Below are 16,124 nucleotides of genomic sequence, written 5' to 3' on the forward strand. Positions count from 1 at the left end.
CCCGCGGGACACGCAGGTGCGCGGCGCTGCGGACTGGCGGCGCCTTGTGACATCACGACAACAACGGTTCCGAGCTGCACAAAACACAGGGCCATTCCCCGGTTCCCAGGGTTCCAAACAACAGGCTGAAACTACAGCTCCTCAAAGGCAGCCCTAGGGCCCGCAACAGCGCTCAGCGGCTTCGCTCCCCTCCCAACACCATCCTCTGCCCCGACCACTCATCTTTGCTCCTGAACATTCAACTTATGTTTTTCGCTCACAGTTAAATTCCCATTTGACCCACAACACACATTGGATTCCCAGAAGAGAAATGGATCTTATAAACCGGTAGAAAGGATTATAAAGGATTACATGCCCTTATTACCCTGCTGCCAGTTGTAGGAAGAGTCTCGAGTGCCCCTTCTCCCTACAGCAAGTGCAGACTTTCATTAGAGATCTAGGAAGAGGAAAAAATGGAGAGCAGGAGAAATGTTAATTATTCTCAGGAGAAAATCTGCACTTCTTCTGTTCATTTCTGCACAATCCTTCTCTTGCACAGCTCTACACCCTTCCCTGCTCTAAAACTCACTTTTCCTGCCTAGCCGCTAGGACATACTCAGATTTCAGGTTGCACACCCTATTTAATACGTTGTGGTGGTTTGGATGGCACGAGTTTGGATGTGTATGTTTGGAGGGCACAAGGTTGCAAAGCTGCAACAGGCGCCCCCGCACTTGGCTTTGGACCCGGGATGACAACACGAGCACATTCAAAACACTTGAGCCCCGTGAGACAACGGTGTTACTCTGCAGCAGCTCTGCTTAGAAGGGGGTTGTGTGGGAGCGTTTGGCCATCCTGCCTTTTTTTTTTTTTTTTTTTTAAATAAAGCTTTCACTTCGGTTTGCCATGTGGCTTCATGGGTGAATAATTCCTTAAATGGGTTTTGCTACTGAAATCAGGCTTCCAGGGAATGGCAAGCCTGGAGGTTTTCCAGAAAGAGTGTCAAGATATAGACAGAGGATGACTGCACACCAATTCCTTACCCAGCACCTTACTGTTACATTCAAGAAATAGCCCAGCCTTCATTTCTCAGCCTTCCGATTTTTATCTTTTCCATCAGCTCTCCCTTGTACTCTTCTTTCCACGTAAGAACTTGATTTGTATCAAACAAATCAATCAAGGGATTAAATGATACAACCTTTCCCATTGTATTTGCTCTTTTACTACAGTAGACTAGACCATCCCCATTCCATTCCAAGCTCTATGTATTTTAAGAGATTACGTATTGCTGACATTGAGAGTTCCCACACACACATTCTTGCTCTGAGGCTGCATGCAGACACCAGGACATCTAAGACGTTCATTTACACTTAGTCCATATTTGAAAGATCTTCTTCTAATCTCAACTGCAAACCATTAAGGGAACTACAATTCAGCTGATTCACCAATTTCTGCTTCTGCTTTTTTCTCCATGCTTTTCAAAATCAACAATGAAAGGAATTTCTCTTCTGAACAAAGAGAATTTCTGAAGGAATAACTTCCAATCCCAAAGCAACTTTCAGTGCTAACTGCATGCAAACTTCAAATTTGCTCAGCCTTCTTCCTACGCTCTTGCCTGATTTGGTATCTCCCTGCAGGCCCCTTTAAGCCTGGAAATCTCTTTCCAAAGTTAATTTTATCTTCCTTTTATCTGATAACAGCCCTCAGGATTGCACATTCAATCGTGCTACCAGCAAAAACGAACAAGGGAATCTGAATGCTTTGTGCGTCTGCAACATCAGGAGTAATTAGGGTTTATTTACTCAGTGGCAGTAGCAGAGAGCTGGTTGGTGAATGCAAACCGGGTTCACAACACACCTGATGTTATAACCAGTCTCTGAGAATTTCAGGTGAATTAATAATTCAGCGATTAATAATTTAACACAGACAGTGCAACACAAAAAAAGGACCAAGCTCTTCACAAGTGTGCCACTATTCAGAAATAATGTGCCTTTCCTCCAACAAAGCTTGACTCCGCTCGTAACTGAACGTAGAAAAATTCAGTCCATCCCTAACAAACCTGCTTGAAACAACAGGGACATCCACAGGAAACACAGAAAATCCCTCAACCCTTTGCTCGGGCTGTAAAGACTCTCCAAGTGCAAACACGGACAGGACATTAAGAATCACTACTCTTAGTCCAGTTTTAAAGCCAGTGTAGAAGGTGGAACATTTCGCTAACTCCTGAAGCAGCTGAATGTTAAATCCATCGCTCATCTGGGAAGGAGAGTCTAATCCGCTCTCCGGCCGGGAATGCAGCCTGCGCGCAGGGAACGGCGGCGGAGCCGTCGCCGCACCGAGCCGGGCGACAGAATTCCCGCCGGAGCTCGTTCAGCCGCGGAGCTGGGAACGGCACGGAGGCACGGCCGCTTCCTCTTGTACATCACCTTTACAGTCGGCTTAAAAGACCACGCGATTTCATGCATGGTCCCTTACTGGAAGGGTCCCCACAATGTTAGCTGGGGCATTCTCAAATGGAAGATATTCCTTATTGTGCTTAAAAATCCCCTATGTTGGTGGAGATTCCTGTTACACTGGCACTACCGACCCACCAAGAGAGCAATGGAAGATGGTGAAACCATAAACCTGCCGCTTTTTGCTACTTGGGAGCTTTGAGGGGACCACTTCAGCTTTCACTTAGCACCTTTTTGTAGCCAGCACCATCCTGCCTTCCGATGATACAGCAGCATCCTTCCCACAGCTGAAATAAGGGGCATCCTCATTCCCAGCATTAACTGGAAGAAAATGAAGTAGAAAGTTAGCCAAATCCTACTTTATAGGTCTTTACTGCCACAGTTCTTTCATGTGGTAAGTTTTCCATACAGTTTGCCTTTTTTTTTTTATTTTACAAGGCAAACACTCACAATGTTTAAGAGCAGCTGACTTAACCATCTCTTCAGCTAGGGTAGGACTCAGACTATTTTCAAATATTCCAAGCTTAAATTATTTCCTGCAAACTGGTTTCTGGATTTGCATTTTCTCCTGCAGGTGAAGACCAGCAGACAGCCAAATTAAATCACGTTTAAGAAGTGACAGGATCTCAAGAGAAGAGAGTGAAACACACTTTCATTCTTACAGCTGGCAGGATGTCATTTACCCTTGACTTTCTTTCTGTGTTTTTCTTTTTTGGTTGGTTGGTTTTGTTTTCTGTTTTAAAATAAAGACCTAAACCTTAATATTACCAGTTTAATCAGCAATTCTCAAGACGTTCACAAATTCACTTCCGTAACCACCCTTAACCGTATATACACAGAGGAGTCATTAAAAAACATAGTGGCTGGAGTAAATGGCAGGTAAGACCTGCTAAAAGACCTGTGACCATCCCTGCTCTCGTGAGGAAGACCACCTTCCTGAAGAAGGGACAGACCGAGACTCTTCCATGCTGTTCATCAAAACCTCTGGAAAAGAGCTGCTGCCTGGGTCTGTGGTTGAACAAATGCATAAATTGGAACTAGCCAAGCGCCAAAATGCAGAAATAAGTGTCAAGTAAAGTAACTACAGGAAAAAACAAGGTAGATTAGTCAGTCAAATTAAAGGAATGTTCTTACATTTCGAGCTGCCCACTACATCTGCATTTTCATGAGGATCAACATCTCTCAAATTGTGTAATATACAGTTAAGGGATTCGGATTTCCGAGAGAATATTAATCCTCTCTAAGAAGCAGCTGGAAGATGAGAAGTACACGGCTAACTGAATCTGGGGTTTCATACAAACGCTGACTCTCGTGCCAGGGCACGGGCTCTCGTAACAAGCCCTTGCCTGGGACATGCTATAATAAAAGGAGCTTCAGGCTTTGTCTCTGAGTGCAAGAAGCATGAAGTGACCTCAGCACAAATTGCTGTGCCTTATGGACTACACATGCTCCGGGCCTAAAACATGTTAGCCAATAGAGGTACCCAGTCAGCTACACCAGTAATAGTCAAAACAATTACTCACTGCAAAGAGTTTAAGAGTTTGCTACATAGCTTCACGAGAAACCAAAGCACCAGAAAACAAAAAAGCACCAAAACATCACGGCACCCCCTGACAATTAAATCACATTTCCCTAAGGAGAACGAATTGGGAAAGAAAACTGATTTGTCATTAGTCTGTTAGCACAAATACTCATTCTCTGGCAGTTTTTCTTACCATTCATTTCATTTTATATTTCATAATGATTTGACAGCTTGATACACAAACTCCTGCTGGCGCAAGGTGCAACGTACACAGAACAGCTATCCTCACCTCCAGCTTCTCTATCTGGCTTGTATTCTAAGGCATTGCTACAGTTTAGATCAAGATCTTTCAGAAAATCTCCTGCAGTTATATATTGGTGCAAGTCAATTTTAGAGAGAATTGTTGAAAGGTCCATTGGCTGTTTAATAACTGTGATATAATCAGGCACCTACAAATTAAATAGATGGGTTCAGAGGTTTTATTAGACTTACACAATATCTACCCACATTATTTTAATAAATTCAAATAAATGACTTCTTAAAAACACTGAATATTTGTGACATTATGAGCAGATAGTGGAATTAACCACTTAGCTGCTTGAAAAAGGAAGGGCTCTTTCAAAGGGCTTTGAAGAGACACACTGGAAGGGAGAAGAAAAGGAGCAGGAAGCTGGGGAGTGTGTGTGGGACAGTGAAGGAAACAGACATGCAGAGCAGGATTTGCTTCCTTCAGCTTCAGAACATCGCAGTAAATACATTGGATTGAGCCACCCGAGCCAGGCTCTGCTCTGGGCAGCAGGAAATCCGCTGCCGGAATTGCCCTTTGGAAGCAGCTGCTCTAGGCGTCTCCCTTAGGAGGAGATACCTGGAGCAGAGCTAATTCGGTCTTTACTGGGAGCTTGAGAGGAGCCTCAAGGCTAGTTTAGGTGAGGACACCTCTGTTTGTTTAGACTATTCACATGTCAAGAGCCTGGAAGGGAAAGATGAGGGATGCCCAGAGGAACAGGGCCCTTGCTGATACACAGCTGTATTAAAATTGTAACTAACTCTGAAGTATAAGTCTGTTAAGATGGGTGCACAGTCAGTAAATTAAATGAGAAAAAGAGGGACTTGGAAGTTTTGGGGGAAAGATGAAACCACATGTCATTTATGGCTGATCCTGTACTGAGGAGCCAGAGACAAAATGGCAGGTGGAATCTTGAATTTTTTTTCAAACATCTGCTGTTCTCCTGTTCCCAGAAGAACCACTGACAGCCAACAAACACGTGGCAAGAGGTTTAGGCTTTATTCCAACAGCTCCAAAGAAATCTGACTGTTTATTTCAGAGTTGTAGCATACCTACATATCAAAGTCTTTCCCCAGGCAAACTCTGGTAGTAGCTGGTCTGACTTTCTAGGAGGAAAGCAGGGCTTTCAGTGACTACTCAAAAAAAGGACATTGAAGAGCCTCAGGGAGTCAGCAAAATAAAATACAAAACACTTTTTGCTCCTCCAAAAATAAATCCTTTTAGTGCAGTGCTAAAGATAAGCCTTTCGCTAGAGCACACCAACACTGGGCAGTTAAAAATACACCCAGACAGTACAGTATGACAGACCCAGAGCAGTTTACCTCATCTGCATCAACAGGGTTTGTGAAGGCCTTGAAACGTCTGTCAGTAGCAAGTCTGAGAGTAACATCCCTTAAGAAAACGCTAAGTGCACCAAGGGCCTCCTCCTCCTGCTCCTCTGCCCCTTGCGTTTCTCCCTGTGGTGGTTCCCGAGATTCAGGCAGCGGCGCCACCGGCAGCACTTCCAGGGCCTGCCGAGCTTAAGGGAACCAGAAAAGTTTATTCCATCGGCAGCACTCAAATAGGAGCACACACAGAGTTACTGATAGGAAACCCACTACCAAAACAAATACTCTAAGGCTGTTAACATACAGTTAGCAAATTTTTATCTATAGAATAGGCTTACCTGCTTTCTTTCTAGATGCAGGAGGTTTAGCAGCTTGACTTAAAATTAAGTCCTCAAAAAAGTTGCTTCTCTCTTCCTTAGCAGGCAACGGGATATTGAAAACTTCTCCATAATCTTCAATAAACAACTCCTGTATCTATGGCATGAGAAGGAAAGACATTTCAGGCACAAGATCAATACTCCAAAAAGAGGATTTTTTAAATTAAGCTTAATAATGATCTGAATAATAATAATAATAATAACAATAATAATGTTATCTTCCTGGTGATCAAAGGCTAGATTTCTTTAGGTCAGGATGGCAAATAAAATATCTTCTTTGAGGAAAAGCTCTAGAATTTAAGCTCAGGGAATGGACGAGCACAGGATGCACTGACAGAGTGATGACATCCCCCACCTTTTAGGTTTCCTGCTGAAATGGAAGCGAGTCCCTTGACTCACAAAACAACCGAGACAAACGTTCTCAGCGCTGCTTTGTGTCTAAGCAAAATTACATGATTCAGAAGGGTGCCCTCGTAATAAAAGGATCCATTTGCTTGAGGGAGGACAATATTCGTATACTTAAAGGATTCATAAAATGAAACTGAATAGAAGAATTGGGAAAAGTGTTGATAGAAATACATCTTGGAGATCCATGTACGATACGTTTGCTTTTGCAAGCAACAAATCCAGAGCAAATGCTGGAATGTTTTCTAATAATGTTGTAAAGGTAGTTTTCAACGTAACGCCCGCCGTTTCCCATCACACATTGATCTGTGGAATATAAATTATACTTGGTGCTGTCCTCTGAGCTTCTCGTATAAACTAGTAAAATGAAAGCTTTGGTAAGAGCAATGAACCAGCAGCACAGGCTGCTCATAAATAACTACACATCAAACTGGCCTAATAGAATAGAAGTGCATTAAAAAAAAAGTCCAAAAAAAAAAAAAAACACAAGGCCTCACCATGCAAAGCTTATTAATAGTAAAGCAAAATTTCTGATTTCACTCAAAAATTGATAGAGCTACACACACAGAGATCCAGATTGCTGCCTCTAATGTGAGGCCTCTAATGACCACACAATGAAAAACATCACAATAGACGACCTCACAATGGACCACCACACAATGGACGACCTCACAATGGGACTCTCGTGACCTCACAATGGACCTCACAATGGATGACCTCACAATAGACCACCTCACAATGGGCCTCTCGTGACCTCACAATGGAAGACCACACAATGGATGACCTCACAATGGATGACCTCAAAATAGGCCTTTCATGACCTCACAATGCATGACATAACAGTTGACGACATCACAATGGACCTCTAATGACATCACAATGGACGACCTCACAATGGGCCTCTAATGACCTCACAATGGATGACCTAACAATGGACGACATCACAATGGACCTCTAATGACATCACAATGGATGACCTCACAATGGACGACATCACAATGGATGACCTCACAATGGATGACCTCACAATGGGACTCTTGTGACCTCACAATGGAAGACCTCACAATGCATGACCTCACAATGGACGACATCACAATGGGCCTCTAATCACATCACCATAAATGACCTCACAATGGTCAACATCACAATGGAAGACATCACAATGGGACTCTTGTGACCTCACAATGGATGACCTCACAATGGACGACATCACAATGGATGACCTCACAATGGGACTCTTGTAACCTAACAATGGAAGACCTCACAATGGATGACATCACAATGGACGATCTCACAATGGGCCTCTAATGACATCACAATGGATGACCTCACAATGGACGACATCACAATGGATGACCTCACAATGGACGACATCACAATGGGCCTCTAATGACATCACAATGGATGACCTCACAATGGACAACCTCACATTGGACGACCTCACAATAGGGATCTCGCGACCTCACAATGGATGACATTACAATGGATGACCTCACAATGGGACTCTTGTGACCTCACAATGGATGACCTCACAATAGACGACCTCACAATGGATGACATCACAATGGATGACCTCGCAATGGGACTCTTGTGACCTCACAATGGTAGACCTCACAATGCATGACCTCACAATGGACGACATCACAATGGGCCTCTAATCACATCACAATAGATAACCTCACAATGGTCAACATCACAATGGAAGACCTCACAATGGGACTCTTGTGACCTCACAATGGAAGACCTCACAATGGACGACCTCACAATGGCCCCTAATGACATCACAATGGATGACCTCACAATGGACAACATCACAATGGATGACCTCGCAATGGGACTCTTGTGACCTCACAATGGAAGACCTCACAATGGATGACCTTACAATGGACGACCTCACAATGGGCCTCTAATGACATCACAATGGATGACCTCACAATGGACGACATCACAATGCATGACCTCACAATGGGACACTTGTGACCTCACAATGGGCCTGTAATGACATCAGAATGGATGACCTCACAATGGACGACCCCACAATGGATGACCTTACAATGGACGACCTCACAATGCATGACCTCACAATGGGACTCTTGTGACCTCACAATGGAAGACCTCACAATGGATGACCTCACAATGCCGACCTCACAATGGGACTCTTGTGACATCACAATAAATGACCTCACAATGGACGACATCACAATGGATGACCTCACAATGGGACTCTTGTAACCTAACAATGGAAGACCTCACAATGGATGACATTACAATGGACGATCTCACAATGGGCCTCTAATGACATCACAATGGATGACCTCACAATGGACGACATCACAATGGATGACCTCACAATGGGCCTCTCGTGACCTCACAATGGACAACCTCACATTGGACAACCTCACAATAGGGCTCTCGTGCCCTCACAATGGATGACCTCACAATGGATGACCTAACAATGGACGACATCACAATGGACCTCTAATGACATCACAATGGATGACCTCACAATGGACGACGTCACAATGGATGACCTCACAATGGATGACCTCACAATGGGACTCTTGTGACCTCACAATGGAAGACCTCACAATGCATGACCTCACAATGGACGACATCACAATGGGCCTCTAATCACATCACAATAAATGACCTCACAATGGTCAACATCACAATGGAAGACCTCACAATGGGACTCTTGTGACCTCACAATGGATGACCTCACAATAGACGACCTCACAATGGATGACATTAGAATGGATGACCTCACAATGGGACTCTTGTGACCTCACAATGGATGACCTCACAATAGACGACCTCACAATGGATGACATCACAATGGATGACCTCGCAATGGGACTCTTGTGACCTCACAATGGTAGACCTCACAATGCATGACCTCACAATGGTCAACATCACAATGGAAGACCTCACAATGGGACTCTTGTGACCTCACAATGGAAGACCTCACAATGGACGACCTCACAATGGGCCTCTAATGACATCACAATGGATGACCTCACAATGGACAACATCACAATGGATGACCTCGCAATAGGACTCTTGTGACCTCACAATGGAAGACCTCACAATGGATGACCTTACAATGGACGACCTCACAATGGGCCTCTAATGACATCACAATGGATGAACTCACAATGGACGACATCACAATGCATGACCTCACAATGGGACACTTGTGACCTCACAATGGGCCTGTAATGACATCACAATGGATGACCTCACAATGGACGACCCCACAATGGATGACCTCTAAGGACCTCACATTGGATGACCTTAGAATGGCCCTCTTGGGACCTCACAATGGACGACCTCACAATGGGCCTCTCACGACCTCAAAATGCATGTGCTCACAATGGGACTCTTGTGACCTCAGAATGGATGACCTCGCAATGGATGACCTCAGAATGGACGAACTCACAATGGGCCTCTCGTGACCTCATAAAGGATGACCTCACAATGGACCTCTCGTGACCTCACAAAGGACAACCTCACATTGGATGACCTCACAATAGGGCTCTCGTACCCTCAGAATGGATAATCTCACAATGGAGGACATCACAATGGATGACCTCACAATGGGCCTCTAATGACATCACAATGGACGACATCACAATGCATGACCTCACAATGGGACTCTTGTGACCTCACAATGGATGACCTCACAATTGGACTCTAATGACATCACAAAGGATGAGCTCACAATGGATGACCTCACAATGGACGACCTCACAATTGGACTCTAATGACATCACAAAGGATGAGCTCACAATGGATGACCTCACAATGGACGACATCACAATGGATGACCTCACAATGGGACTCTTGTGACCTCACAATGGAAGACCTCACAATGGAAGACCTCACAATGGATGACCTCACAATGGCACTCTCGTGACCTCCCAACGTATGACCTCATAATGGGCCCCTCGTGACCTCACAACGAATGACCTCACAATGGACGACCTCACAATGGGCTTCTCGTGACCTCACAATGGATGACCTCACAATGGACGAACTCACAATGAACGACCTCACAATGGGACTCTTGTGAACCCACAATGGAGGACCTCACAACGGATGAAGTCAAAATGGACGACCTAACAATGGGCCTCTAATGACATCACCATGGCTGACCTCACAATGGACGACATCACAATGGATGACCTCACAATGGGCCTCTAAAATGCACATCAAAATGGATGACCACACAATGGACGACATCACAATGGATGACCTCACAACGGGACTCTTGTGACCTCACAATGGAAGACCTCACAACGGATGACCTCACAATGGACGACCTCACCATGGGCCTCTAATGACATCACAATGGATGACCTCACAATGGGCAACATCACAATGGGCCTCTGATGACATCACAATAGATGACCTCACAGTAGACGACATCACAATGGATGACCTCACAATGGGACTCTTGTGACCTCACAATGAAAGACCTCACAATGGATGATCTCACAATGGATGACCTCACAATGGAAGACCTCACAATGGATGACCTCACAATGGACGACCTCACAATGGACCTCTAATGACATTACAATGGATGACCTCACAATGGATGACATCACAATGGATGACCTCACAATGGGACTCTTGTGACCTCACAATGGAAGACCTCACAATGGACGACCTCACAATGGGCCTCTAATGACATCACAGTGGATGAACTCACAATGGACGACCTCACAATGGATGACCTCACAATGGGACTCTTGTAACCTCACAATGGAAAGCTCACAAGGGATGACCTCACAATGGAATACCTCACAATGGATGACCGCACAATGGACGACATCACAATGGATGACCTCACAATGGGTCTCTTGTCACCTCACAATGGACAACCTCACAATGGGCCTCTCGTCACCTCACAACGAATGACATCACAATGGGCCTCTCGTGACCTCACAACGGATGACCTCACAATGGACGACCTCACAACGGGCTTCTCGTGACCTCACAATGGATGACCTCACAATGGACGAACTCACAATGAACGAACTCACAATGGGCCTCTAATGACATCACAATGGATGACCTCACAACGGACGACATCACAATGGATGACCTTACAATGGGACTCTGGTGACCTCACAATGGAAGACCTCACAATGGAAGACCTCACAATGGACGACATTACAATGGATGACCTCACAATGGGACTCTTGTGACCTCACAATGGGCCTCTAATGACATCACAATGGATGACCTCACAATGGGCCTCTCGTAATGTCGCAATGGACAACCTCACATTGGATGACCTCACAATAGGGCTCTCGTGCCCTCACAATGGATGACCTCACAATGGACGCCATCACAATGGATGACCTCACAATGGAACTCTTGTGAAGTCACAATGGATGACCGCCCAATGGGCCTCTAATGACATCACAATGGATGGCCTCACAATGGACGACATCACAGTGGATGACCTCAGAATGGGACTCTTGTGACCTCACAATGGATGACCTCACAATGGACGACCTCACAATGGGACTCTAATGACATCAAAATGGATGACCTCACAATGGATGACCTCACAATGGACGACATCACAATGGATGACCTCACAATGGAAGACCTCACAATGGATGACCTCACAATGGACGACCTCACAATGGACCTCTAATGACATCACAATGGATGACCTCACAATGGACGACATCACAATGGATGACCTCACAATGGGACTCTTGTGACCTCACAATGGAAGACCTCACAATGGAAGACCTCACAATGGATGACCTCACAATGGCACTCTCGTGACCTCCCAACGTATGACCTCATAATGGGCCCCTCGTGACCTCACAACGAATGACCTCACAATGGACGACCTCACAATGGGCTTCTCGTGACCTCACAATGGATGACCTCACAATGGAAGAACTCACAATGAACGACCTCACAATGGGACTCTTGTGAACCCACAATGGAGGACCTCACAACGGATGAAGTCAAAATGGACGACCTAACAATGGGCCTCTAATGACATCACCATGGCTGACCTCACAATGGACGACATCACAATGGATGACCTCACAATGGGCCTCTAAAATGCACATCAAAATGGATGACCACACAATGGATGACATCACAATGGATGACCTCACAACGGGACTCTTGTGACCTCACAATGGAAGACCTCACAACGGATGACCTCACAATGGATGACCTCACCATGGGCCTCTAATGACATCACAATGGATGACCTCACAATGGACGACCTCACAATGGGCCTCTAATGAAATCACAAAGGATGACCTCACAATGGATGACATCAGAATGCATGACCTCACAATGGGACACTTGTGACCTCACAATGGAAGACCTCACAATGGATGACCTCACAATGGACGACATCACAATGGATGACCTCGCAAGGGGACTCTTGTGACCTCACAATGGAAGACCTCACAATAGATGACATCACAATGGATGACCTCACAATGGGACTCTTGTGACCTCACAATGGATGACCTCACAATGGACGCCATCACAATGGATGACCTCACAATGGAACTCTTGTGACCTCACAATGGACGACGGCCCAATGGGCCTCTAATGACATCACAATGGATGGCCTCACAATGGACGACATCACAGTGGATGACCTCAGAATGGGACTCTTGTGACCTCACAATGGAAGACCTCACAATGAATGACCTCACAATGGACGACATCACAATGGATGACCTCACAATGGACGACATCACAATGGGCCTCTGATGACATCACAATGTATGACCTCACAGTGGACAATATCACAATGGAAGACCTCACAATGGATGACCTCACAATGGACGACATCACAATGGATGACCTCACAATGGGCCTCTAATGACATCACAATGGATGACCTCACAATGGGACTCTCGTGACCTCACAATGGAAGACCTCACAATGTATGACCTCACAATGGATGATCTCACAATGGGCCTCTAATGACAACACAATAGATGAACTCACAATGTACGACATCACAATGGATGACCTCACAATGGGACTCTTGTGACCTCAGAAAGGAAGACCTCACAATGGATGACCTCACAATGGGACTCTTGTGACCTCACAATGGAAGACTTCACAGTGGATGAACTCACAATGCACGACATCACAATGGATGACCTCACAATGGGACTCTTGTGACCTCACAATGGAAACCTCACAAGGGATGACCTCACAATGGAATACCTCACAATGGATGACATCACAATGGATGACCTCACAATGGACAACCTCACAATGGGCCTCTCGTCACCTCACAACGAATGACATCACAATGGGCCTCTCGTGACCTCACAACGGATGACCTCACAATGGACGCCCTCACAACGGGCTTCTCGTGACCTCACAATGGATGACCTCACAATGGACGCTCACAATGAACGAACTCACAATGGGCCTCTAATGACATCACAATGGATGACCTCACAACGGACGACATCACAATGGATGACCTTACAATGGGACTCTGGTGACCTCACAATGGAAGACCTCTCAATGGATGACCTCACAATGGACGACCTCACAATGGGCCTCTAATGACATCACAATGGATGACCTCACAATGGACGACATCACAGTGGATGACCTCACAATGGGACTCTTGTGACCTAAGAAATGGAAGAGCTCACAATGGAAGACCTCACAATGGCGGCTTTGGTGCCTCCCTTGGGAGGCATCGTGCAGGCTGCCCCGAGCCCCGCAGCTGCCCCGCACCCTGTGGGCACCACGAGTGGCCCTGGTGCTGCGCAGACCTGCTGCTCACCTGGCCTTCCTGCTGTGTGGCCAGCGCTGGGGCCACTGCTCCACGGAACCCTGGGGAGCATCGGTGTTCCCGTGGCGATTACTGCCCCTCTGGAATGTTCCGTACTTGCCGGGGGGTGACAGCAGTGGCAGGGGCCAGGGGGCCGCCGTGAGGAAGGCTGCTGCTGTGCTGGGCTCCCCCTGGCACGGATGAGCCCGGTGGCAGAGAGCAACGTGCGGCCTCGGCCTTGCTGGCTGCCAAGGAGGGCTCCTCAGGCAGCGCCCTGGCACGGCTGCCGCCTGCCTGCCCACAGGCTGGGCTCCGCTCGGGGCTCTGCTTTGAGCCCTGCATCCTGTTAGGCTCCACATTGTTGCTCTACCCTTTAGGACTTCTTGACCCAGGCCTCCCATCTGTCAGCTCCACGTGTCTTATCTCTAGACACTTGACGCCTTCACATCCCATCTCTGCAAGGACTGGGATATCTCCATACAAATTACGACTCCTTGACCTCCACATCCTGTCTCCGGGAAGACCGGGATCTCTTATCTCCATATGATTTACGACTCTTTCACCTTGGGATCCTGCTTCTGGGAGGACTGTGGTATCAGCTCCAGGTGTTCTATCTCCATCAGCACCAGGCCCAACTGATGCTCTGCAGCGTCTACGGAGCGGCGCTGGCACTGGAGCTGGAGGAAGAGGAGCACCAGAGCATGCAGAAAGGGGCGGACTCTGCAAGAACGGAGACATAAAAGGAGCACGGATTTCCCCTCCTCCGCCGCTGTGTGGTATTTCCCTCCCAGGTGTGTGCTTCATTCCCTGCACCCACACACACGCTTTCTTGCCCTCAACATCCCTTGCACCGAGGGCTGCAGGACAGCGCCTGCACCCAGGCACCTGTGCCCGCACCCAGGCACAGCCAGCGACACTCAGCTGCACTGGGGGTGGTGGCAACTAGAATCCTGCTGCATCTCTCCCGCTTGCTTCTCTTTTCCTTCCTTTTCCCTTCCTTTTCGCCCTGGCCTATTGAGCATATGAGAATAAAACTTACAAGCTTTTTACACATTTGACCCAGTTTGTGTTTTAATCTCGCTCTTGGGATCGTATCAAAACCTGCCCTGACACCGTGGCTTTCATCTCTGCAGACACACGCACTCCCTCGCCCCCACGTTAGCCATGGTACTTCTTTTCCCACCGGCCCGGCCCTGGGTCTGGGCCCCCCCCCACACACCACAACTTTACTAGGTCGGGATGGTTCTTTTCCACCAAAATGCTGTGGCGGGGGCCCTCGTCCCCTGGCGGGGCCTCGTCAGCTTTCCTTATCCTCGTACTTTTGGCCGTTTTTCGGCCGTTTTTTGGCCATCTTTCGCGGCCGCTTCTCGGCTCGCGGCTGCGCTGGCGGCGCCTCATGGCAGAATGGCACTGCGCGTGCGCGGGGGCGGGGACTGCGGCTCCTGCCCACTGCGCAAGCGCCCTCTCGGCAGCCGGGGGCGGGGCAGGGGAGGGAGGGAGTCCTCCCGCGGTGGGGGGGCGTGCGCGCATGCGCAGTGAGCCCCTCCCCTCCATGCCGGGGCGGGGCGGAACCGAGCGGCACCAGGAGGCCGTTGCCCGTCCCCCGCGGTCGCCATGGACACAGCGGAGCCGGTTGCGCAACGGCCTTTATTGTCGCCCTGGAAACATGGGCGGGAAGAGGAGGGATTTGGGGTGGATAGAAAATGTAAAATAATAATAATAAAAAGAAGAAATAATAACAATAAGAAGTAATAATAATAAGAGGAAATAATAATAATAAGAGGAAATAATAATAAAAATAATATTAATGTTAATATTATTATTAATAATAATAATAATTAATAATAATATTATTAATAATAATAATAATCCCCAGTGGCCGCTGGGGATGATTTTTGGGCCTGAGCTGGCTGGGAAAGAACACACGACACTTAAGCTGCGACACAGGAATGTAGAAAGAACAGGGACATAAAAGGAG

Source organism: Tinamus guttatus, unplaced genomic scaffold, assembly GCF_059628265.1.
Source record: "Tinamus guttatus ecotype Peru unplaced genomic scaffold, ASM5962826v1 Tinamus_guttatus_pri_ptg000031l, whole genome shotgun sequence".
Lineage (NCBI taxonomy): Eukaryota > Metazoa > Chordata > Aves > Tinamiformes > Tinamidae > Tinamus > Tinamus guttatus.